This window comes from Triturus cristatus, chromosome 8 (genome assembly GCF_964204655.1).
Source record: "Triturus cristatus chromosome 8, aTriCri1.1, whole genome shotgun sequence".
NCBI lineage: Eukaryota > Metazoa > Chordata > Amphibia > Caudata > Salamandridae > Triturus > Triturus cristatus.
The window spans coordinates 25,195,409-25,222,877 of record NC_140591.1 but is presented as its reverse complement, the minus strand read 5'-3'; positions in this window follow the sequence as shown (position 1 = coordinate 25,222,877).

Sequence of the window (27,469 nt, the reverse complement as noted above, 5' to 3'; positions counted from 1 at the left end):
GGTATCGATTGACAAGTGTGAAATCATCTAAAGCAGAACAAGTGAATGAGGTGTCTAGTCAAGGAAAATCAAAAGACCTTGATCCGACACAATTGGAAAGAAAGAAAAACGAATTAAGAGACCCAACCAGAAGTATAAGTCACCGGAATGGACGTATGTGGCACTTCCTGAAGTACAAGAGGAAGCAGACCGCCAAGAAAGTCTAGGTATGACTATACCGGAAGTGGTTGAGGAGGAAGAAGATTCGGAAATCCTGAGAGTTATCTTGTCTGATATCAGAGAAGAGACAGTTGTTCAGGAAATTCTGAACCCAGATTGTGATAACAAAGTAAAAGACGATCAAATGCCAGACTGAAGCGATAAGAAGAAATTGCAGAGAGATTGAATTACTGGATAAGACATATAACCAAAAGAACCAAGTAGGCGCTCAGAGCCTTGGGCTTAGACAAAAGCTAGTTGTGAGTAGAAGAGGCTAAGTCAAAAGATACTGATCATTTCCGAAATGGCAAACACAGAAGGTAGAAAATCTACGTGTGTGTTCCTTCAAAGATGGTGCAAAGTGTGTTGTTGTTGTACAGGATTACTAATGCTTCTGTGGAGTGTATTGGCTTTAATAATTTAATATAAAGTAACGTTCGAAACAGTAGAGGGTCATATGGGGAACAACACTAATATAGAAAAGATTCAGGATACTCATGTAACTTGATTGATAGACAGAACGGATTTGCATAAGGATAGGTCTATAACAGATTTTTCTAATAATGTTTTTTCGAAATTATTGTATGAATATGTAAAAACGATGGATGTTATGTTTGTATGCAATTACCTGCATCGGTGTCAGAAGGTGTTACATATCCCCACCTTCCTGTGACCTATGGAATAACATGTAGTGTGTTAGCAAGTTTGTTTTACAAAACAGGGAAATTAGAATACTATTTCTCTGATGTAGATAACATTTTCTCACAAGTACCTGTAGTTCCTGAATTGAATAAGATAAAACCTGGTAAAGTTTTAGGTGAATATTTCTTAGAAACTAGAGAATTGACTTTAGAAACAGTGTTTAAGAATAATCTTACTTGTAGTCTGAAGAAGGAAGAAAATACCTTCTTGGACATGGTGGAAGAAAGGAGAATTAAGATGCAAGGAAAGATACCTGAGGGAAAAGGAGAGAAGACAGTTTGGTATGTAGAAAAAGAAAAACATTTAAAGGGAGAAACCAGTCCGGCTTTGGCTTTAGATTGGCCTCAGAGAGGGAAAATGTGGATCAGAAGAAATGAAACTGTGTATGATAACTATTCTATAGGTGCGAGTGAATGTCATGATACATATAGAATCATGGGAGGATGGGGATTTAAAGGAGGAAACGATCCGGTATTCCCTGGATTATATTTTATCTGCGGGAACAAAGCTTATTATCGGTTGCCGGACCATTGGTATGGCACATGTTATCTAGGCCTGGTCTTCCCAAAGATATTTCATGTGGGAAGGGGAAAGGATGGTGCGCATGAGATAGGTAGACAACTATCACATAGAAGGAGAGAAAGTTGGTCAGAAATTGTAGGGGATATTTTTGGAGCACTGATATCAGCCGTTGGAATATCTCTGAATGCACATAAAATTAGAAAATTGTCTACAGTAGTGGATCGTTTATCGACAAGCACTGCTGGAGGGTTCTTACTGGTAATACCGAAATGATAGCCATGAGAACCATGGTTATGCAAAATCGATTCGCCCTTGATATTATTTTGGCAAAGGAGGGAGGAGTCTGTGGAATGCTGAAAGTGCAACATTGTTGTACTTATATTCCTGACGAGAGTCAAGATTTAAAGAAATATATTAAAAATATAACAGACTTGCATGAGGAAATTGTTCCATTGGAGGTTGAAAGTGTTTGGGAAAAGATTGGTAAAGGGTTTTCTACTATAAAAAGCTTCTCAATCAAATTAGGTAGTACATTTGTAGGTAAGATTCTAATTCCAGTGACTTGTGTGGTGATAGTAGGATTAATTCTGAGATTAGGATGTGTCTGTTTGAAAAGAAGAAAGTTACAAAATAAAATAAAAAGAGAAGTGACCAAGAAAAGAGAGAAAGAAACAAAGGAAAGAGAAATGGGAGATATAGAACTGGAAGAATGGAAAGAGAATATGTATAAGAAAACAAGAGAGGATGAGACAGGGGAAACAATGATGTAATGTAATATACTGTAAGAGAACTGAGAAATCATTTTCATAACATTTATTTCGAAATTTAGTGGGATTTGTGGTGATATTAAAAATCACCAAAGGGGGGATTGGTGGAGCAGGTAAAACGAAATTTTGTACCTTCTCCAATTTGCATGATAAAATACTAATTTCGTAACTCTTCTAAATGTTAACTTGTATTAACTAGTTTGAGTGTTAACATTAATCAACCCTGCACCTTAATAAACATGAATTACACGAGGGACTAAATGCTAAGTGCATGGCAAATAATTCTAATGACTAACTATGCTACGCATATTAACTGTAGCATGTGTTGTGATAGAAATTGCATGATTTATGCTGCTTTTGTAATTGTTTGCGTTCCTGGTATGGCGGAATGGTGAGTATTGTTGCTTTAAGTGTTGCTATAAGCTAGGAAAATACTAACATATAATGGGATTAGTGTGGGTTTAAACATTATTATCTTCATTTCCGAATATTAATTACTTTTATGTTTGTTTTGCTTAAGTTGACATTCGAGCCTACTAGACCATGATATTCAAAATGGAGTTCGGAAGTGGCCACCGCCGTGTGAGCGCGATGTCTACTGCGCAGACTCGGATGGCTCTGAAGATCTCCAGGCGTCCTCCGACCAGGGCACAGTGTTCCTCGTCAAGGATAAGAACGTGGAGGACTGCCAAAACTCAACTAGTGTGAATGACAGAAAATACAATGGCAACCTGACCTTAGAGGCCTGCATATTGATACTTCGGACCCTTTCGCATGAGAACTGTCCAAAACCACAGGATGACATCTTCGGTTCCATGAGAACCAAGGAACTCTGTGAATCACGTCCTATATTGCAAAATTTGGTGGCTTAGCCAATCAGAGTCATTCCAAATTCAATAAATGTTGCATGTTAACCTAAAATTTATTATAAAAGGGGGTTAGTAGAAGAGGGTATAGTCTAGTGCGTTCCAGAACTGTGATCTGAATTCCCGTTGATCGATTTGCTTGCACGATTGTTTGGTCCTCTGGATATCTCTGGGACTGTGTCGTGCCGAGCGAAAAGAACTTTCCTCCGGACTAATTTGGGTCATAGCCTGCATTCGATCGGATGGTCATACCAGAAGGAATTTGATTTATGCAGGGCTGACAGGTTTCGGGAAAATGGTCGCCAGTATCAGAAATTAGGTAAATATAATTGTCATGCTGATTTGTGCCAATGTTTATTGAAAATTTTGATTGATTATAATGCTGATTATGCCAAGGAGGGTGAATTTAATTAGATAAACTAAACATTTATTAACTGAAAATGAGTTTTGATTAAAGGTTCTGAGGCTTTAAAAGTGTTTTAGCTGGTTCTAAATCACCATCAACCAGTCCAACTAATTGGTCCATCGACCAGATGGTGGAGTGCCTTGATGTTAAAGTTAGGATTCTATTAGTATTAAGAAGTATTGTATATACAATGTGTTAGATTTGGGGGTCTCTAGTTGGCACAGGTAGGTACTTGTGACAAATAGGGACCCTTGCCTCTAGTCAGGGTAAGGGGGTACACTCCTAAAATAACCCCTGCTCACCCCCTTGGTAGCTTGGCACGAGCAGACAGGCTTATCTCAGAGGCAGTGTGTGAAGCATTTGTGACCACATACAGTAATCCAGTGACAACACTACAAATGGACACCACACAGGTTTTATATCAAAAATAAGGATACTTTTATATAGATTTACCACAAGACCATAAACGACAAAAATACACAATACTATTACTTTAAGATGGTAGTTTTTAGCTTAGTTCAGTTCAGTTCTTAAGATGCGACACTTTGAGTCAATGTACCTTACGTTGCGTCGCGCTTCCACGAGAAGCAATGTCGCAGCGATGGAAATGTGGCAAAGTTCTGGTGCAAAGAAATAAAGACGTGAAGATCTTCCCGATGCGGCACGCTTCTCCGGGGATGCGAGAAGTTCTCGGTTCGATGCGTGGACTGCAGCGGCGACACCCTTGTTCAGAAGTGCGACGGCAACAGCTCCAACTGCGACACTCTTCTCCCACGATGCGTGAAGCTTCTGCACGATGCGACAACTACAGCAATGCGACGGCAGCAGCTCCGACGGCGGCACGCCTCTCGGGGATGCGAGGCGCTTTCTCCGATGCGGTGCGATGCGACAGATCCAGCGGCGACACCCTTGTTCAGAAGTGCGACGGCAGCAACAGCAACGGCAACACGCTTCTTCCTCGTTGCGAGACTCTTCTCTCGATGCGGTGCAGTGCGACAACTCCAGTGGTGACACCCTTGTTCAGAAGTGCGACGGCAGGCAGCAGCGACGGCGACACGCTTCCTCTTCGTTGCGAGACGCTTCTCTCGATGCGGTGCAGTGCGACAACTCCAGCGGCGACACCCTTGTTCAGAAGTGTGACGGCAGCAGCAGCGACGGCGACACGCTTCGGCTTCGTTGAGTCACGCTTCCAGCTCCTTGCGACACGCAGTCCCTCAGAAGGCCCAACAACAGCAGCAGGCACTTCCAAAGAACTCTGGGGAGCTGGGGGGTTGAAGTCTGTTGTCCCTGAGACTTCAGCAGTAGGCAAACTCTGTTCCAAGCCCTTGGAGATCCTTACAAGTTGAAATAAGCACACAACTTCTCTTCTCCTTCCTTTGGCAGTCAGGCAAACCACTGCAGGCCAATCCCCCAAGCAGCACTTCAGCTTAGGGTTAGTCTCTCCTCAGTTTCTTCAGGTTACGCTCCTCAGTAAAGGTTTCTTCTTGTTCCAAAAGTGAGCTAATTTCTTGGGATCAGAGTCCCACTACTTATACCCCAAAATCCTTTGTTGTCTGAGGGCAGAGGGGCCTTTGCCCTGTCCAAACCAGTTCCTGAGTACTCTGTTTACCAGACTTCTCCTTTCCTTTCACAGTGCAGGGCAGAAACATCAGACGCCCCACAGGAGGTGGAGCCAGCATTGTGGAAGGCAAGTACAGCCCTGGAGCACTGTGTTGACAGGATTCCTTCTCTTCATTCACTGTGCAGGGCAGAGACATCAGCCGCTCCCCAGGAGGTGGAGCCAGCATTGTGGAAGGCAGGCACAGCCCTATTCAAGTCCCAGGTGCAACTCCTCCCACCCATCTGGATGCATATCTCTCTATTCACCACTGGGACACCTCACCCTGTCTCCTGGAATTCCCCAGCCCTGTCACTCAAACTCCAGACAAAGGAATACACAGCCTAGCAGAGGCAGGTTTGAAAAGGTTAAGCAAGAAAATACCTACTTTCTAAAAGTGGTATTTTCAAACACAGAATGTTAAAACCACCTTCACTAAAAGATGTATTTTATCATTCTGAGTTCAGGCATACTAACTCGAATTTCTACCATGTTCCCTGAGTCAGTTAAGATTATAAACATGTAATAATCTAACAGCCCATTCTGGCCTATGGAGAACAGGTAGCCTTGCAATAGTGAAAAACGAAAATGGCTGTAATTTACTATTAGGACATGCCACACACATCAGGGCATGCCCTACCTTATACTTACAATGCACCCTGCCCTTGGGCCTACCATAGGGGTGTCTGATATGAAGAAAAGGGAAAGTTTAGGGACTGGCAAGTGGGTGCACTTGCCCAGTCAGCATGACAGTACCAGACTGCACGCAGGCTCTGCAATGGCAGACCTTAGACACATTTTACAGGGCTGCTTCTGTGGGTGGCACAACCAGTGCTGCAAGCCCACCAGCAGCATTTGGATTTACAAGCCCTGGGCACACTCAGTGCACTAGACTAGGGTCTGACAAGTAAACCAAATCAGTCAATCATGGAATCACTAATCAATATATTCATTTACAGTAGGGAGCACTTGCACTGTGGCACTGGACAGCAGTGGCACAGTGCCCAAAGCATCTAACACCAGCAAAAACACACGAGGCAACAGCAAAAAATGGAAGGGAGACCCACGCCAATGGTGCCAGGTCTAACACAATGTAAAGAATTTCTTCCTATAGGTAATAAGGTACCCCCCCATGTCCAGCGCCTCTTTCCTCCTGTGTGTAGATTCAAAGTGACGTCCTATGAGTGTTGGTGTTATGGGCCCCACCAATGGATGCCTGCGTGAATGTATTAGTGTGATGACGGATCTGGAACACAGGGAGGATATGTAAATTTGCCCTTTCCCGCTGGAACAGTAGTACTAGATACTAATGAGTATACATCTAAAATAACAGAACTCCTCCAAGACACCACTTACTACATGCCCCTCAAGACTAACCCTACAACTAAAGTAAAAATTAAAATAGAACACTTGACCGCCAGAGCACTCCGTAATGCACACATTTGTGAAAAAGAACATACGTATTTGAACACAAAACACCCAAAGATGAGCAGTATATGTGGGGTCCCTACAATACATAAAAATCAAGAAGATCCACCTTATCGACCCATAGTCACCACAATAGGCTCGATTACGGAGCCTCTTTCGAGGTACATGGACACCATCCTGAGACCTTATGTATCGCAAATTGAACATCCAAGACACCGGACATATCATCAATATCATGGACGGACATAAATTCAAATCTGTAACTGAACTGATGGTCACCTTAGACATAGAACTCTCTACAGCAACATACCTCAGCTAGATGCTGTACTTTGGTTTATCAACACCTTGAACATTGATTGTGCTTCTATTTTCATTCTAGAATGCCTTAAAATTGTGCTAGAAGAAAATACATTTGAGTTAAATGGTAACTTATACAAACAAATAAAGGGTGTAAGCATGGGAACCTCCTGTGCTCCAACGAAAGCCAACATCTTCATGGCCAAATTCAAGAATAGATTCATTCACAACGAAATAGCGCCCTTTTCAGAATCAGTTACTAAATGGTCCCGTTATATTGATGATATATTTTTCATTTGGACAGGTCTCCCTGAGATACTACCAGAATTTCTAGCCTGGCTGAATTTGTGTGACCAAAATGAGAGTTTTATATCCAATGTTAGCTCAGTCCAGGTAGAATTTCTAGATATAACTATCAAACATTCTGCTGGACAATTGGAAGTGGATTTATACACCAAACCCACAGCTCACAACACTCTCTTGCATTTTGAGAGCTTCCAACCCACCACCCAGAAAGAGTATTTCCTTCGGGCAATTCCTCAGGTTACATCGAAATTGCATGAATTTAGAAGACTATGACAACCGAGCACTGGATATGAAGCAGAAATGTATTCTAAGAGGCTACCCAAAGAAATTAGTCAGGGACCCATATAAACAAGCTCAATATTATGACCGCCAACATCTACTTACCAACACTCAACCCAAAGATACACCTAAATTGGTGTTTGTAACTAGACACTCTACTCTTAATGACAAAATACGCCAAATTGTGTGTTCCAATTGGCATATTCTTAATACTGATAAATAACAAAACCAAAAAACTGCTAGACCCATGTTTGCATACCGACGCAACAATAAATCTGAAAGACCATGTAGTAAAGTCTAAAATGCCATCTAGTCAAAGGTCTATCCAAAAGACCATATACTGTGTGAATCCGCTAGTTGGCAATTTTAAATGCAACACCTGCAAGGTATTCCTTCTAGCATTGGAAACTAGCAACATATGCTTCAATGGTCACCAAATTGTTTCTAATGCTTTTATGAATTGCAAAACAAAAGATTTAATTTACCTTCTCATATGTCCATGTCATTTAGGCTGTGTGGATGAAACATCGCGTTCTCTTGTCACTAGACTTACTGAGCATATATCAGCCATACGAACTAAGAAGCTCTCTGCCATCCTTGTCCAACATTACATGGACCACAACCATACACCAGATGATATTCAGTGGTTTATTGTAGAAAAGATACTATCACGTCCAGGGATAGATCCTGAAGCAGTACGCAAACGGAGAGAGGTCTTCTGGATATTTAGTCTAAACATCCACAAACAAGGTCTCAATAACAAAATCCTGTGGGAGCAAGCAATTCAGTTCAACTACTAGACAATATAGACGCTCCAGTACTGTTTTTGCGGATCATCTGCTAACCATTACCATATTGATGATTCTTTATTATGCTGTAGAGGGACTTCCTTGCTCCCTCATGCTAGGCCAGTCCAGTTCTACTGATGGAGCGCAAAAACCCTGGTAACGGGGAAAGAAAACCCGTACCGGTATCCTCCCTGCATTACAGACCCGACGTCACACTAACTCATTCACACATGCATTCATTGGTGGGGCCCATAACACCAACACTCACAGTAACCATTCACCGGTCTGCATACAGTTGGAGGGATGAGCGGTTCAAGCGCTCGACATGTGAGGGGAACATCTTATAACCTATAGGGAAAGAAAAGTTAATTTACAAAATAAACATCAATACCCCTTCCACCTACAGATCTCAATCCTAAACATCAAGGCACTCCTCCCACGTGGTCAATGGACCAAATAGTTGGATTGGTTGATGGTGATCTAGAACCAGCTAAAACACATTTCAAGATTTAGATCTTACCCTTCTTAATAAACCACAAACTCATTTCTTGTTAATCAATATCTGTTTATCTAAAATTTCTTGAAGAGTTAGGTTTGCATTTGGAAAATTTATATCAAATTTCAAGTAAATCGCAGAACATCATATTTACCTAATCTGTCTATCTGAAGTCCTCTAAATCATTGGGTCTGCATACTCAAATCTGTCGTAATTCATCTAAAAGTTCAAAGTTCTTTGCTCAGCACGCTACAGTCTCAAAGGATCGGTAAAGACCAGAGACGTGCAAGCATCTGTCAGTGGCCATAGAATTAGGAAAAGTTCGCAGTCATCAGATAATTGGGCAGTTGCGCGGGCTGTAAGAGCTCATTACAGCTCGTAAATGTATGAGTAACCTTACACTGTAGATGTAACTGGTACTGAAACTGCGGGTAGGAAACGCCCTGAATTATATGAATGGTGATGATGTAACCAAGGTGTAATATGATGATGCTTGTAACATACTGTATCAGGAAACAATAAAATGCAATAAATATATTTTTAAAAAAAAGAATCAGATAATAGGACAGCATCTGGACCATCTAGGATTCAGGAAAACGCAGTCAGTCGCCTAAGTACCGTCACGAGTAGCGTCGTCGATGAAGTCGATGTAGGGAACGGTCGAGAGTGCGATAGGATAGAGATATCCTCACTATTCTACCATGTTCTTTTATAAGATAATCAAATCAAGAAGATACATTTTTGTAATTTCAGCTTGGTTATGATTGGCTGGTTGCGATCATCCAATGCTAGAGTATGGGATTTGGTACAGTTCGAGGGGTGAGGTCATCAAGTAATGAAAAGTTAGTTAGTTCCGGTTTTGCTGAAAATCAATTGTCTTCAGTCTTGGCCGTCATCCCAGAGTGTCCTTGCTTGGGTACACGGAGATCAGGGTTCACGACGGGGTCTGGAAGACTTTGTCGCTTCTGCGCAATTCACTCCATGCCTCGTGGGACAGTGGCCACTTCGTCGTGTCGCGTCAGCGGCCATTTTGGAATTTAGGCCCAAATGCCAACTTAAGCAAAACAAACAAAAAGAGTAATTAATGCATAGAAATAATAAATCTAATGTTAACCCCTTACTAACCCCTCTATGTGTTTGTATTTATCTAGCGTATAGCAACATTTAGAGCATTTATATTCACCCTTTTGGTCCTCCTCTCGAGCAACTTTACAGAGACATTACAAAAGCAACATATATCATGCAGTATTCGATTTATTACATATACTACTGTTAGCATGCGTACGGATTTTAGTCATAAAGGTTATTTAGCCATGCAATATGCAATCCCACGTGTAATTTGGTTATTAATAATGTTGGTTTAATATTCATGCAAACTCATTTAATAATATTATAATTAATAGATTATTCAATTAGTATTTTCATGCAGAATGGGGGAGGTATACAACACATTTTGTACTTCCCACTCCATCACTACCATACAAAATTAATTGCACCCCACATCTCAGTCTAGATATTATTCCACATGCTTAGTCAACATCTAGTGCTGATCCTCTATATTATCAAGGACCCCACAAGCCTTACCTTCTGCCTGTAGGGTAGTCTTGCAGGGATGAAATGAATGACCTCCACCGTCTCCCACCTGCTCCCCTGTCCTACCTTAAGTGATACCAGACTAGGGTGTGGTGAAGATCGGGGGAGGGAATCCTCAAGAGGTGAAGTGCCTTATGGTGTGCTGAGGCGATGACGGACACCCAGTGGAATTGTTGCCTTTCCCGACCTTCAGCCCGGAAATACAACCAACAAGCAATTACGACTGTCCTAACCAGCATTCACACACACACATAAAAGGGGGTGGTAGGAAAGGACAAGAAGAGTCAACTGGAATACCGTGTCTCACCAAAGAATCTCCGGTAGGTACGCCTGCACCCCAATGACTTGGAACCGACGAAGAGCTCTCCTGCGCTGAACACCAAGGCAACAAGGGGGTAGAGGATTCCCAAGAACAGTGGTTACGGTATAAGGCGGACCTGCGCTCACCGAGATGCCTGGCAAGGAAGGGTGGTGACGCGCTCCTGCGCTCACCGCGATGTGCACGGAAAGGGTTAACGGCGAGGTGCTCCTATGCTCACCGAGGTGCTTGGCAAGGAAAGGTAGTGACGTGCTCCTGCGCTCACCGGGATGTGCAACTGACAGGGTTAACGGGATGTGCAACGGACAGGGTTAACGGTGGCGCGCTCCTGCGCTCACCGGAATGTGCAATGGACAGGGTTAACAGTGACGCGCTCCTGCGCTCACCGGGATGTGCAACGGACAGGGTTAACGGCGACGCGCTCCTGTGCTCACCGGGATGTGCAATGGACAGGGTTAACGGTGACGCGCTCCTGCGCTCACCGGGATGTGCAACGGACAGGGTTAACATTGACGCGCTCCTGCGCTCACCGGGATGTGCAATGGAAAAGGGTTGACGGTGGCGCGCTCCTGCGCTCACCGGAATGTGCAACGGACAGGGTTAACGGTGGCGCGCTCCTGCGCTCACCGGAATGTGCAATGGACAGGGTTAACAGTGATGTGCTAATGCGCTCACCGGGATGTGCAACGGACAGGGTTAACGGCGACGCGCTCCTGCGCTCACCGGGATGTGCAATGGACAGGGTTAACGGTGACGCGCTCCTGCGCTCACCGGGATGTGCAACGGACAGGGTTAACGGCGACGCGCTCCTGCACTCACCGGGATGTGCAACGGACAGGGTTAACATTGACGCGCTCCTGCGCTCACCGGGATGTGCAATGGAAAAGGGTTGACGGTGGCGCGCTCCTGCGCTCACCGGAATGTGCAATGGAAAAGGGTTAACGGTGACGCGCTCCTGCGCTCACTGGGATGTGCAACGGACAGGGTTAACGGCGACGCGCTCCTGCACTCACCGGGATGTGCAACGGACAGGGTTAACATTGACGCACTCCTGCGCTCACCGGGATGTGCAATGGAAAAGGGTTGACGGTGGCGCGCTCCTGCGCTCACCGGGATGTGCAATGGAAAAGGGTTAACGGTGACGCGCTCCTGCGCTCACTGGGATGTGCAACGGACAGGGTTAACGGCGACGCGCTCCTGCGCTCACCGGGATGTGCAATGGACAGGGTTAAACGGTGACGCGCTCCTGCGCTCACCGGGATGTGCAACGGACAGGGTTAACATTGACGCGCTCCTGCGCTCACCGGGATGTGCAATGGAAAAGGGTTAACATTGACGCGCTCCTGCGCTCACCGGGATGTGCAATGGAAAAGGGTTGACGGTGACGCGCTCCTGCGCTCACCGGGATGTGCAATGAACAGGGTTAATATTGACGCGCTCCTGCGCTCACCGGGATGTGCAATGGAAAAGGGTTGACGGTGACGCGCTCCTGCGCTCACCGGGATGTGCAACGGACAGGGTTAACGGCGACGCGCTCCTGAGCTCACCGGGATGTCTGGCAAGAGAGGAGCGAGGGTTCCGGCACTCGCCTCTTTCGTGTCAATTACAGCGCTCCTGCACTGACAGAGACGGAAGCTGTGAGAAGTGCTGTAACGCGTCCTCGTGCGTGCAGCAAACAACAATGGAGATGCCAGCCTCCAGAGCAATGCAATAAGGGATATGGAACAAGGGCCACTGGAAAGGAGGAATCTTAGAGTTTGAATCAGAAGCACCCGGGGTCGGGCATTGTAGGGCTTTAAATGGAAATGCTCTAGTGGTGACCCGTGGTACTACACCCTGATGGAAGGGCTAGACAGACAACCAAGCACCAACACGCACTCACCATGATGCAAGGAACCATGACATATATGTAGTACTCCGTGCTCCTTATAGCACTTACTTCTTGTGTTTCTTGTTTATTCCTTATTACTCCATACTACAGATTTGTGCTTCTCATTCACCCATCATTACCCTATACTGCAGATTTGTACTTACATGTGATGAAGCAAGGACTGGTAGAAAAGAGACTTGCTCGGAAGCAATCCTCTCATTTAACTCCCTAACATGTTATTAATTATGTATTGTGTAAAACTAATGCACACCACATAAAAATGAGGGTTAGAGAAGCTTGCATATGTGTTTACTAACAATAACCATTCGAACGAATTACTAAAATTGCTTTAACAGGGAAATCTTTACTGCGCATGCGTCAACTGCATCTACGTAATATGACATACTAATGCTTGGAGGGAAATTCTTGCGCATGAGCAGAAGGCACTAAAATGGAGTCTTAAAGACCCGCGTGCACAGCACCTGCTTAGCTGAATGGAAAACGTGTTATTTTACTAATGCTAATGCGGGGAAAGTATTACTAAATAAAGGGGAATAAGGTAGAGATGGGTGGTATACAGTGAAACCATTTATCTTCGAAAGTAACATCTGTCTTTCTGACTTTATCACTGGTGTGCATGTGGGCCTCTTGTGTATGTCCGAAGTGAGCTGAGTCATGTGGGTTTTGCACATGGCAACTGAAAGACAGCCCGGAAGGATGACGTGTGGGTCGAGAAGGACACAGTCTGCCTGAAGCCTGAGAACCGGCAGTGAAAAACCTAAATGAATGAGACTACGTGTTCAAGTTAAACATTTGTTGCAGATGTAATGGGAATGCAGGTGGGAAAATAAAATATGAATAAAAATTAAGGGGATGGGTTTATTAACAATGGCCTAATTGAAAAGAGTGATATGTAAGCATGGTGTGATGATCTTTCCCCCCTTGCCTGTCCAATCAGATTTAGTATTTGTGGGTATTCAGCCAGAGACAGACACAATATGTGGGCTAGGAAGACTTTCATTCAATCTTCTTTTAAGCCAAAACAAAAAGGAAAAGTCAAGGACAGTCCATCTAGTTTTGTGGCTCCTTATCGTCAGGATTTGGATGTACTCCCACTGGTTTGTCCTCCGCTTCCGGCAGGTTGAGGTCAGGTTACCATATGAAAAACAAAGAAGAGAGAAACAGCCGTCAATCTGGGATCCTGTAACACTCGCGTGATCAGGGGGAAGAGGTGAGGGAAGACCACCCGAACCGTCACCAATGCCGTACGAAACGTTTGTGTAATAAAAAAAAAAGAAAAGAAGAAAACAAAAAGTTCGTCCTGGGAGTTAAGGTCTCAGGGTTCTCCTCCCTCCCCTGGGCTATGGACAGTTATGGGAGACCCCTTGCAAAACCAAACTCGCACTCGAGCAAGTACATCTGGGAGCCACGCTCCCCCGTGAGTGTGGCTGGCGTTCTCGTGGTACTGGATCAGGTCCGGCTCCCGTTCGCGGTTCCTCCCTCGATGGCTGCGTTCAGGCTTCGGTGTTCCCTGCTCTTCGTAGTGCAGCGGGGCTTGATCAGCGTCTTCCCTCTGTTCGTCGGTTCCACTCCGGCTCCTTCTGGACTCGTAACATCCGTGGTCCCAATACGTGACGACTTCCTCAGTCTCCGCATTGGTTAAAAAGGCCGCCTCCTTGTCATCCTGTGAGTCTATAGGCGCATGTGACCCCGTCACGTGGGACGTTGCTCCTCCAGGAAGTAGGAAGAATTGGATTAAAGGGATCGCTACAATCCTGGCCATGCGTATCCCATGGCGACTGCAAGAAAAGCACAGGAGAGAAGTAAGGAGGTAGCTGGTCATCCTCGTCTTCTCGCATCGGGTCCCGGGTGGGTATATCGTGAGAGTATTTTTACGATATTGAAACTTTAGTGGGTGGTACATGAAGAGCGAAAGGTATAACTGAGGTAGCCTTTAGTTAGTTAGGCAGACGTCGATGCTGAGATACTGTGAGCCGTGGGTGTTGTCGGAGTAGCAAGAGATGCTGATGAAGAACCCGAATGCAGAACCCTCTACCCTAATTTAATTAGGTTAGAAAGAAGATCGCGGAAGAATCTTGAGGAGGAAGAGAGTGTCAGAGAGGGGTGCGACGCAAGCGTCGGTGCTAGAGAGGTCATCTATCCTGTCCTGAAGTCTTTGTCTCCTGAACTATCTCGGGTGACCCTTACCAGCCCTTTGGCCAGGGGGTTGGTCTTCACATCATCCTTGGTAACTATAATTTCATGCAATTACAGGCATTCTTTACTCTCTGTCCTCTCCTTTCTGAGCATAAGTCATTGCAAGTTAGAAGTATGTGTCGATGATTTGATGAATTGAATCTTCCCTCCTATGAGTGACGGTGATTGCACTGTATTTTGAAGTGGTTCACATGCAAGTAATTTAGATAAAGACTTAAAGCTTACCCGAGTCTGTGGTTATTTACTTCAAGTTATAGAGAAGTTTTAGAGTTATTATCACCATCAATTAGTTCAACTAATGGTCCATCGACCAGAGGAAATAACTTTTTGATCAGTGAAAGGTTAGTTAGGAATGGTAAATAACTAATCTTGATTTTGTGATCACCCCCACAAACTTTGACTCCAGCGGTTTACTCAACTGTGTGTGTTTATGGGCCCAGGTGAGTTTATGTCAGGAGAGTATCTGTTGTTGGTACGCCGCTAGAACACACGGACACCCTATTTAACGTTCTGCAGACGGGGTGATGATATGGTCGCAATGCCATTTTCTATACCTGTTTTTTTTAGACTTGCTTCCTTTGGATTTTCAGGCCCTCTGGCCCTGGGCACCCATTCCATCAAAGTGCTTTCTCCAGCCACCAACAGTGAGACAGGACCACGTGGTCCTTATACAATTTTTACGCTACAACCAGGGTCTACAACCTTGTTTAACTATTGCAGGGTGTCTCTGGTTTTCGCAATTTCTAGTGGATTGGCTATTTTGGGCTTAGCTTCCTGACACTTCTTGATTGGTCACGCGAGACCGTGATGTGGAGGAACTCGGCCCAGCCCAACACATAGGCTGCACAGTACGGTTCACGCCAGTCGGTTTTGAACCTAGGCTGTGCAGACTATATTGGTGTGTAAAAGGCATTTAGTCTGCGACATCCCACTGATTATTCTACTTAGATGGGGTTCCCTTTACTCAGGGTCCCCTGATATCCATTCAAACATGGCCCTGCTTTGCTTTGGTCACCTCTTTCCTTTTTTAGGTCTCGCCTGACCCAGCGCATGCGCTGGTCTGGCGAGACTTATTGAGAGGGCTCCAAAAAGTGCTACGAGGCCAGCCTAGAGCTACAGTGCATGTGCGCGGACGCGCGCGCGCGCCGCGCTTTACAGTGATTACTTTCACTTTCACGGCCGCTTTGATGTTTGATCGTGATCGCGATCATTTTCACTTTCGCGGCCTCTTTGCATAGCCAATAGGTCTCACTTTTGGGACCTTATAAGTATTTAGTTATGCAACTGTTGCATGGCTAAACACTTATAAGGTCCCAAAGGCAAGACCTATTGGCTATGCCAATGCTTGTTTAACATCTTAATTATCCATCCACTTCCGGTTACCTGACACGGACGTGTTTAAACTAAACGCCTATTTAGACCACGCTACTTTCCAGTTTGACAATTTTGCCCCATTGCAGTTTCAAGAGAGTGCTACGTTTGAATATCAGGTATGCCATTTCCAAGCCCTATTTACTATCTCCTTTTTGAACAATAGTTGGGTGGTTTGTTCACGTACTCTCTGTTTTAACCTTGCAATCATTGTATGTTGCATTATCTGCGAGTTTGCCTCTCTGAGAAGGATTGTGCTCCGGGAGAAGGGGAGTCCCCTTCCCCCGCATCCCGTTTCATCATGGTGACTTCTCTCTAGGGTTTTTGGCACCTACGTTTTCACATAGCATATAGTATTTTTTCCGGTTACTGGTGATCTGCAATATTAGCGTCTGTGTGTCCTTAGGCCCTCTTCAGTTCGCTTTAACTCCTGCGAGATCTGGCAACCTGCCATACTACTAAAGAATATGTTATACAATTCGCATACATTCTTAACAAAGGATATCTTACTGCATTGTAGGGACCAAGTTCAACTGCCGACCGTTCTCGACCAAGCTTTGAGGCATGTTGCTGGCTGGCAAGTGCACTGTCGTTACAACCAATGACGTATATCGTATCATAAGGGACCACAAACCTCAAGGTACCCCACCATCTTTTATGGGGATCCCATGAATTGGGTATAACTTTGATTGAAGCACAGACGCATTAACCATTATGCCCTTAACTTGAGTGGTTCTCTACTCCCTTGTATCTCTTGAAGAGTACCCCTTACTTGATGGACCAGTTCTTAAGTAAGCCTGTTCTTAAGAGCCAATAAATCAAGATATCCAATCTCCACATTGTTGGAAAGGTATTTTGCATATCTTTGTACATTACTACCCTCTCAGACAGTACTGCGTGCTAAGGATATGCCGGGTATCTACCGATGAGTCAAACCAAACTTACAATGGCTTGAGCCTTTTCTCCAGACACTGGCTTCCAAATTTGCTGATTGTCTATTTCTTTTCTATTCACGATCATGGGTGCAATTTTCTTTCCTCTTTACAGTAAAGCATGAATCTGGTGGTGAGTTATTCTGGGACTTCACACCTTCTGCTTCTAATTTTTATTATACTTTTTTTTAGACGTTGTGATTATTGTAGCATTTATCCTGCGGGCGTATTATAAATGTCGAATATCATGTGCCATTATTTTGCTCTTATGTCCTTTCACACATACTTATGTGTGACGGCTTCCTGATGAAGGCGCTTTTGCCGAAACATGCGTAGTGACTCCATCTTCAAGCCCTTCCGAACACAATTTTGTTGTTTTGTTCCCTTGGTTATTATTGAATTTTCGTCATGAGTTATATATGAAATATATCAAGGCACATTGTGAGACGATTTTATTCGCATATATGTACATCAAATTGTCCCACTGCATGTATTGGAGATGCTAACTCCTGTATGAACCAGTGTGAAGGACATCTTTGGACTGTTGCTGATTTATGACCCTTTTTTAATAGCTTAACTAATAAAATATGTTTGGTTAGCTTGAATCTACTACATTTTTAGTTAATAGTCCAATTTTTTAAAATCTTTATTGTTTTTTTTGTCATGAAAATTGTATGCCCGCATTTTTTACTGTACAGGTTCTTGTCTAAGAATTTTTCAAAACTGTATATGTCAAACATGAATGCAGACACTATTAAAGTTCTGCAAAACCTTCAAATGCAAACCAATGGCCAGTATTTTGTCGGGAAAGGTGGCAACCCAATACACCACTCCCTATGCAGCATCTCTTGCAAGGCAGGAGCACAGCTAGTAATACATGTTGGGGGGTGAAAGAGAGCCATGGATCTGACCTCATTAACTGTGACACCCCATGCTGTGATTGTAGGTCCCTGGCCTCTTGTTGCCACTACCCCCTTTACAAGTGGAGCTGCACTATTTGTTCCCTGGCAAAGTTGATCCAAAACTCATATAGGTCATTTACTACCTGGCAAAGAAGATTCAAATATCACCAACGTTTGTAGAAGTCAGAAGTGAAGAGAGAAACACAGGCAAAAAACATGTGGTGTGTGGGGCGTTCTTAGTAATGGGGTTTCAGGAGGCGGACGCATGGAGGATGGGTGGGAGGATGCAACAGGAGGGTGGGGTTGAATCAACACAGAGGGTGAAAGCAATATGGGGGCATGTGTGTGGGGAGGCATCATGGAGGGGGTGTGGAGACCAATGGTAAGCCATGGGCAGGCTCTAACTCACAGTAAGCTAACAGTACATGTTCAAGCAGACAGAGCATGCGCTAAAAAGCACAAAACAAAACTGTATGCATACCGCCTTAGAAAGAGGACATATTTGTGTCAATAAGACACAGAGTTCCAGTACAGACGAAAACACTATTTTTGTATTGTGTCCTCATTTAAGTATCACCATCTCCTCAGATGAGTCGCAGCAGCGCTGTTATTTATTTTTGCAGTTTATATATAGCGTAGATTTAGCCCAACAGCTTTGGAGCAGTTTACAAGATTGCTGAAAAAAGTTCTGCTTAACAAATATCGTAAGCAGTATCAGACCACAGGAGGTAGCCCATAAACCACAGTGAGACTGGGGCAGTACATGATAACAGACAACAATGTCTCAACGTGGAATTCAATGGAAGGACAAGTAATTCAAAGGTGAGCTGTATGTTACAGTATCAAAGGAATGAATCCATACACAGAGGACAACAGGAGACCAAGTTAGTAGGAAAGAGTTGTATTCTCAACACATGATGAACATATTGCGTCATATGTACATATCATATAGGTTTAAAAAGCACTGCGTGACACTTAGTGAAAGTGTAACCGAAAAAATACTGTGCACAAGTGCTCGTGGAGTTTGTGACGGCGCAAGTGACACATAAAGTGGTATATACAGCGGTGAAACGGCGCAACAGGGAGAACAATGGTATTTTGAATATGCCAAAGTTAGGGCATTTACACAGTAAATGTATGGGAATTCAAAGGACAGTAAAGCAAATGCCCATGTTTGTAAATGCGCCAACAGTAACGCTGTTGAAGTCGACGGCGTTTCGGCCCGTAACACTCAAGGCCATCATCAGGACTGGTTACACATATTTTGGACAGTGCTAGGGTAAAGAAAAACAATTCTCAAAAGCTGGAACAAAACGAGGGAGAAAAGGAGGACAGTCGTGCAGATGGTTGTGAACACGGCGACGTATAGTGGCCGTGGGTACGGGTCTAATGTGTGGCCATGGGCCAAGGAGCAGTGATCGGGCGAGTAGTGAGAGCGAGAGCGGGTAACTCAACGGCGCGAGAATCGGGTGAGGCGTGCCCGAGTGGGCAGAGGTAAAGTAACTAGAGACCGGGGCCAAGAAATGGTGAGCTGTGTGGTAGAGTTATGCATAGAACTGATAACGGAGTGAAAAGAAAGAGAAATCGCAAAGGTTGATGGTAGCAGGGGTGCAAAGGAGTGCCACAGTGAGGGAGAGCGGGAAGTGACAAGGGGCAAAACAATGGACAAGAAACTTACTCGCATGGAAGGGGCGAGCCGGGTGAATCGGTAAAGCAGGACCCCGTGTAGAGTCAGGCGTGTCCGGGGAAGTCCTAACTGGACGGGGTAAGAAAGTTGGTGGTGAGGAAAAGAGCAGGTAGGACGTGGGGAGGGAGACAGCAGAAAAAAAAAATAAAAAAAAAAAAATAGGAGTGACAAAGCACATACTCCTTCGGAGAGGGCGAGCCGAACGAAACGGCAACGCTGGACCACGTGACGTTAGAAGGGTCCGTGGTAGTACAGGCTGGAAGGGGACAAAGGACAAGGGGTGAGGAATAGGCAGGGGGGAACAGTGGGAGAGAAGGGAGTAAGGGAGACACTTACTTCGGGGGGGGAAGGCGGAGAGCAATCAATGAAGAAGCTGGAAAGGAAAGGGGAGGTTAGAAACTGGGCAGATGGACGGTCCCGGAGAGAAAAAGCGCGAGCAGAAATTACTTACATTTTGTCGAGGCGAGTGAATCACCGAGAGGGGGTCCGGGAAGAGGGGCGTGCCGGTATGAATCAGGCAAGGAGTGAAGACGGAAGAGCACTGGCGAGAGTTTATGAGGTCAGTGCTTCCAGGTCACGAGGAGCGTCAACCAATCAACGGGAAGGAGCCGGTGGCAGGACGCGCGCGGATGGGTGCTGGGGGATGATAGGCTGGGGGGTGCTGAAAGGGGAGTGAAGCGGAAAGGTCACCAGAGGAACGGAGAAGGAGTCATGGCAACCGGTGGTGTAATAACCCGCAAGGACGTGTGTATCGCTCGAGTGGGAAAAAGAGGAGTAAAGGGATAACATTAGAAATGAAAACAATATGGTCAAATCAATAGACCCAAAGCGAACCAAATCTGGACGAATAGCAACTCATACAGAATTCACAAAAATTACAATACAATTGTATCAATAAAGCCATGGGCAATTGTCAGGCAGTTTTATGGATAATACATCATGGGTAGACATATGTGGGGGGGGGGGGGGGGGGAGGGAAAAAGGAGAGGGGAAGGGGGGGGAAAAAGGAGAGGGGAGGGGGGGGGAGGAGGGGGGTTGACGGGAAGGGGAGGAGGGGGGTTGACGGGAAGGGGAGGAAAAGGGGAAGGAAATGGGATGAAAATGTGTAGATAACAGAAGAACAATCAACAAATTGGTGAATGAATGTGACCAGTATACTTAAGGATAAAGAGCAAAAACAGCAAGAAAATCAAAACGTATATTTTGGGATGAATCGGGTGGGGGCGGGGGGGGGAAGAGGTGGGAGGGGAAGGAGACGGGGGGGGCAGGGTTGCACAGGGAAGGGAAAAAAATGGATACGTACAAAGTACACATTAGATAAGCAAGGATGGAGAACGTATCGGCTGTAAAAAAGCAGACCAGTAGATCACAGTCATGCAAAGATCACAGTCATGCAAGGGTAGAGTTCCATTCATCAAGGGAATTCAGGCCCTGCTCGATGGAGTTAAAGCGGGAGATCCAACGGCATTCGCACCTATTCAGGAGTCTTTGGGTATCACCGCCTCTTAGTGGGAAGGACGGTTTGTCAATTACCAGCCAGGTGAAGTCGGTTTCGCTGTGATTCTTTTCTTTGAAGTGGGAGACCAGGGGGGCTGTTAGGACTCCACATCTAATGCGGCTGCGATGTTGTAGGATGCGGTCCTTTACCATCTGGGTGGTTTGGCCAATGTATATTTTATCACAGGGGCATTTTATCATGTAGACAACGTTCTGAGATCTACAGTTGGTGAAGGAGTGTAGGTCAAATTTCAACCCATTGTGTTCAAACGTCTTTGTGTTGGTTGTAGAGGAGCATGCTGCACATCTTTGGCACCTATAATGGCCGAGCACCGGCGGTAGTTTCCATGAGTTGGGGAGCGATTCTGATATGTTTGGTGCAGTGGGCCAGGTGATTGCATGCACCAGATGGTCCGCTATGTTTTTGCCCCTGCGGTAAGAGAAAAGAGGTGGTTCATTGAAAATGGTGAGTGGAGCAAGAATGTTCCAGTTGGATTTGATGATCTTGGCTAGTTTATTGCTGGAAGGTGAGAAGGTGGACACAAATGGGATGCGAGTATTTGTCCTTTTTTCTTTGGGGGTAAGTAAGGTATCACGGTGGTTATACCATGCTCGTTTTCCTGCCCTATTGACCAATTTTCTGGGATAGCCGCGGGCCACGAGTTTGGCTGTGAGTATAGCAGCCTCCTTGAAGAAATCTCTACGCCATTTACAGTTGCGACGGATCCGCAGAAATTGTCCAAATGGAAGACCGTCACGTAGACCACGTGGGTGGTTACTAGAGTAGAGTAGCAAGGTGTTACGTTCTGTAGGTTTTCTGTATAGTGAAGTACCAATTTTATCATCTTCAATTCGTAAGGTGAGGTCTAGGAATGGAAGATTATCTTCTTTGGCGTCCGCTGTGAATTTGAGATGTTGTTGGCTATTGTGTAACCAATCGATGAAGTGGGACAGAGAAGTTTTGTCGCCCGTCCAGATAAGGAGGATGTCGTCAATGTAGCGACGCCAGAAGGTGATATTGTTTCTGAAAGGGTTGAGGTCAGTGAGGATCAGTGTGCTCTCGAGATGATGTACATACAAGATGGCAAAATTTGTTGCAAAGCATGCGCCCATGGAAACTCCCTTGATTTGTAAATAGTAGGTATCTTTATACAGAAAGTAGTTATTTTCTAGGGCAATTTCCAATAAAGACATCACGAAATCAGTGGGTATCCTTGAGGGAGATGGTCGAGCGTTAAGGATGTTTCTTATAACTTCTAGGCCTTCTCTGTGGGGTATGTTGGTATATAGCGATTCGATGTCCATACCAACCATTAAATTGGTACCTGGTATGAAAGGAGTGTCTTCGATCAGGTTGATTAAATCCATGCTGTCGCGCACGAAAGTGTCCGTTTTGGGTACAAATTCCTTGAGGATGCTATCGATGTATTTGCCAATGGGCTCCAGGATGGACCCACAACCAGAGACTATGGGTCTACCAGGTGGGTTTTGTTGATTTTTATGTATTTTAGGTAATACATAGATTACTGGAGTCCGTGGGCTGGTTTTGTTGAGGAACAAAGCTTCCTTCTCAGAGATGATATTGTCCAGTTTGGCTTGGTTGGTTAGAGTAAGAATCTTGGATCTTATGCCCGGGAGGGGGTCAGAAGGAAGGGTACGGTAGTGTTCCGTGTTGTTGAGTTGGCGGAGAATTTCCTTATCGTATGCAGTCTGATCCTGTACATAAAAATCAACAAAACCCACCTGGTAGACCCATAGTCTCTGGTTGTGGGTCCATCCTGGAGCCCATTGGCAAATACATCGATAGCATCCTCAAGGAATTTGTACCCAAAACGGACACTTTCGTGCGCGACAGCATGGATTTAATCAACCTGATCGAAGACACTCCTTTCATACCAGGTACCAATTTAATGGTTGGTATGGACATCGAATCGCTATATACCAACATACCCCACAGAGAAGGCCTAGAAGTTATAAGAAACATCCTTAACGCTCGACCATCTCCCTCAAGGATACCCACTGATTTCGTGATGTCTTTATTGGAAATTGCCCTAGAAAATAACTACTTTCTGTATAAAGATACCTACTATTTACAAATCAAGGGAGTTTCCATGGGCGCATGCTTTGCACCAAATTTTGCCATCTTGTATGTACATCATCTCGAGAGCACACTGATCCTCACTGACCTCAACCCTTTCAGAAACAATATCACCTTCTGGCGTCGCTACATTGACGACATCCTCCTTATCTGGACGGGCGACAAAACTTCTCTGTCCCACTTCATCGATTGGTTACACAATAGCCAACAACATCTCAAATTCACAGCGGACGCCAAAGAAGATAATCTTCCATTCCTAGACCTCACCTTACGAATTGAAGATGATAAAATTGGTACTTCACTATACAGAAAACCTACAGAACGTAACACCTTGCTACTCTACTCTAGTAACCACCCACGTGGTCTACGTGACGGTCTTGCATTTGGACAATTTCTGCGGATCCGTCGCAACTGTAAATGGCGTAGAGATTTCTTCAAGGAGGCTGCTATACTCACAGCCAAACTCGTGGCCCGCGGCTATCCCAGAAAATTGGTCAATAGGGCAGGAAAACGAGCATGGTATAACCACCGTGATACCTTACTTACCCCCAAAGAAAAAAGGACAAATACTCGCATCCCATTTGTGTCCACCTTCTCACCTTCCAGCAATAAACTAGCCAAGATCATCAAATCCAACTGGAACATTCTTGCTCCACTCACCATTTTCAATGAACCACCTCTTTTCTCTTACCGCAGGGGCAAAAACATAGCGGACCATCTGGTGCATGCAATCACCTGGCCCACTGCACCAAACATATCAGAATCGCTCCCCAACTCATGGAAACTACCGCCGGTGCTCGGCCATTATAGGTGCCAAAGATGTGCAGCATGCTCCTCTACAACCAACACAAAGACGTTTGAACACAATGGGTTGAAATTTGACCTACACTCCTTCACCAACTGTAGATCTCAGAACGTTGTCTACATGATAAAATGCCCCTGTGATAAAATATACATTGGCCAAACCACCCAGATGGTAAAGGACCGCATCCTACAACATCGCAGCCGCATTAGATGTGGAGTCCTAACAGCCCCCCTGGTCTCCCACTTCAAAGAAAAGAATCACAGCGAAACCGACTTCACCTGGCTGGTAATTGACAAACCGTCCTTCCCACTAAGAGGCGGTGATACCCAAAGACTCCTGAATAGGTGCGAATGCCGTTGGATCTCCCGCTTTAACTCCATCGAGCAGGGCCTGAATTCCCTTGATGAATGGAACTCTACCCTTGCATGACTGTGATCTTTTGCATGACTGTGATCTACTGGTCTGCTTTTTTACAGCCGATACGTTCTCCATCCTTGCTTATGTAATGTGTACTTTGTACGTATCCATTTTTTCCCTTCCCCTGTGCAACCCTGCCCCCCCCCCCGTCTCCTTCCCCTCCCACCTCTTCCCCCCCCCCTCTCTTCCCCCCCCCCCACCCGATTCATCCCAAAATATACGTTTTGATTTTCTTGCTGTTTTTGCTCTTTATCCTTAAGTATACTGGCCACATTCATTCACCAATTTGTTGATTGTTCTTCTGTTATCTACACATTTTCATCCCATTTCCTTCCCCTTTTCCTCCCCTTCCCGTCAACCCCCCTCCTCCCCCCCCTCCCCTCTCCTTTTTTCCCCCCCCTCCCCTCTCCTTTTCCCCCCCCCCCCCCCCCCCACATATGTCTACCCATGATGTATTATCCATAAAACTGCCTGACAATTGCCCATGGCTTTATTGATACAATTGTATTGTAATTTTTGTGAATTCTGTATGAGTTGCTATTCGTCCAGATTTGGTTCGCTTTGGGTCTATTGATTTGACCATATTGTTTTCATTTCTAATGTTATCCCTTTACTCCTCTTTTTCCCACTCGAGCGATACACACGTCCTTGCGGGTTATTACACCACCGGTTGCCATGACTCCTTCTCCGTTCCTCTGGTGACCTTTCCGCTTCACTCCCCTTTCAGCACCCCCCAGCCTATCATCCCCCAGCACCCATCCGCGCGCGTCCTGCCACCAGCTCCTTCCCGTTGATTGGTTGACGCTCCTCGTGACCTGGAAGCACTGACCTCATAAACTCTCGCCAGTGCTCTTCCGTCTTCACTCCTTGCCTGATTCATACCGGCACGCCCCTCTTCCCGGACCCCCTCTCGGTGATTCACTCGCCTCGACAAAATGTAAGTAATTTCTGCTCGCGCTTTTTCTCTCCGGGACCGTCCATCTGCCCAGTTTCTAACCTCCCCTTTCCTTTCCAGCTTCTTCATTGATTGCTCTCCGCCTTCCCCCCCCGAAGTAAGTGTCTCCCTTACTCCCTTCTCTCCCACTGTTCCCCCCTGCCTATTCCTCACCCCTTGTCCTTTGTCCCCTTCCAGCCTGTACTACCACGGACCCTTCTAACGTCACGTGGTCCAGCGTTGCCGTTTCGTTCGGCTCGCCCTCTCCGAAGGAGTAAGTGCTTTGTCACTCCTATTTTTTTTTTTTTTTTTTTCTGCTGTCTCCCTCCCCACGTCCTACCTGCTCTTTTCCTCACCACCAACTTTCTTACCCCGTCCAGTTAGGACTTCCCCGGACACGCCTGACTCTACACGGGGTCCTGCTTTACCGATTCACCCGGCTCGCCCCTTCCATGCGAGTAAGTTTCTTGTCCATTGTTTTGCCCCTTGTCACTTCCCGCTCTCCCTCACTGTGGCACTCCTTTGCACCCCTGCTACCATCAACCTTTGCGATTTCTCTTTCTTTTCACTCCGTTATCAGTTCTATGCATAACTCTACCACACAGCTCACCATTTCTTGGCCCCGGTCTCTAGTTACTTTACCTCTGCCCACTCGGGCACGCCTCACCCGATTCTCGCGCCGTTGAGTTACCCGCTCTCGCTCTCACTACTCGCCAGATCACTGCTCCTTGGCCCATGGCCACACATTAGACCCGTACCCACGGCCACTATACGTCGCCGTGTTCACAACCATCTGCACGACTGTCCTCCTTTTCTCCCTCGTTTTGTTCCAGCTTTTGAGAATTGTTTTTCTTTACCCTAGCACTGTCCAAAATATGTGTAACCAGTCCTGATGATGGCCTTGAGTGTTACGGGCCGAAACGCCGTCGACTTCAACAGCGTTACTGTTGGCGCATTTACAAACATGGGCATTTGCTTTACTGTCCTTTGAATTCCCATACATTTACTGTGTAAATGCCCTAACTTTGGCATATTCAAAATACCATTGTTCTCCCTGTTGCGCCGTTTCACCGCTGTATATACCACTTTATGTGTCACTTGCGCCGTCACAAACTCCACGAGCACTTGTGCACAGTATTTTTTCGGTTACACTTTCACTAAGTGTCACGCAGTGCTTTTTAAACCTATATGATATGTACATATGACGCAATATGTTCATCATGTGTTGAGAATACAACTCTTTCCTACTAACTTGGTCTCCTGTTGTCCTCTGTGTATGGATTCATTCCTTTGATACTGTAACATACAGCTCACCTTTGAATTACTTGTCCTTCCATTGAATTCCACGTTGAGACATTGTTGTCTAACAAATATCGTAAAGCAACCGATCAGTAGCAAAACAAGGAACAAACAATTCACACCAGCAGAGACGTGACAGAAGTATTTAGCTAAACATCATGTTAAATCAGCAGTAAGTAACCAGGAGAGCAGAGAGAACAAACATTGTAACAGATAAGACAGGCTAAGTCAACATAGGAGATACAAACAATGACCCCCATTTTAAATAAAGGGGCTCTCAAATAAGAGCAGTTTGAGTTCCCTTTGAATGTGAACAGACTAGAGGTAGTGCGAAGTGCTGCTGGGAGGAAGTTTGTCTCATGAAGCGTTCTTGTCTCAAAGTCGAATGTTCAAGGAGAGACTCAGCGTTTCTTGATCCTTGTTGAGCTCCAAAGATTTTCAGTTTTCCAACCAGGTAACAGAGAACGGAGTTGTGGACGACTCGATGAGTAATGCATGCAGCCCTTGCATTGAATGGAGTTGTGGACGACTCGATGAGTAATGCATGCAGCTCTTGCATTGAATGGAGTCGTGGACAACTCAATGAGTAATGCATGCAGCTCTTGCATTGAATGGAGTTGTGGACGACTCGATGAGTAATGCATGCAGCTCTTGCATTGAATGGAGTTGTGGACGACTCGATGAGTAATGCATGCAGCCCTTGCATTGAATGGAGTTGTGGACGACTCGATGAGTAATGCATGCAGCTCTTGCATTGAATGGAGTTGTGGACGACTCGATGAGTAATGCATGCAGCTCTTGCATTGAATGGAGTTGTGGACGACTCGATGAGTAATGCATGCAGCTCTTGCATTGAATGGAGTTGTGGACGACTCG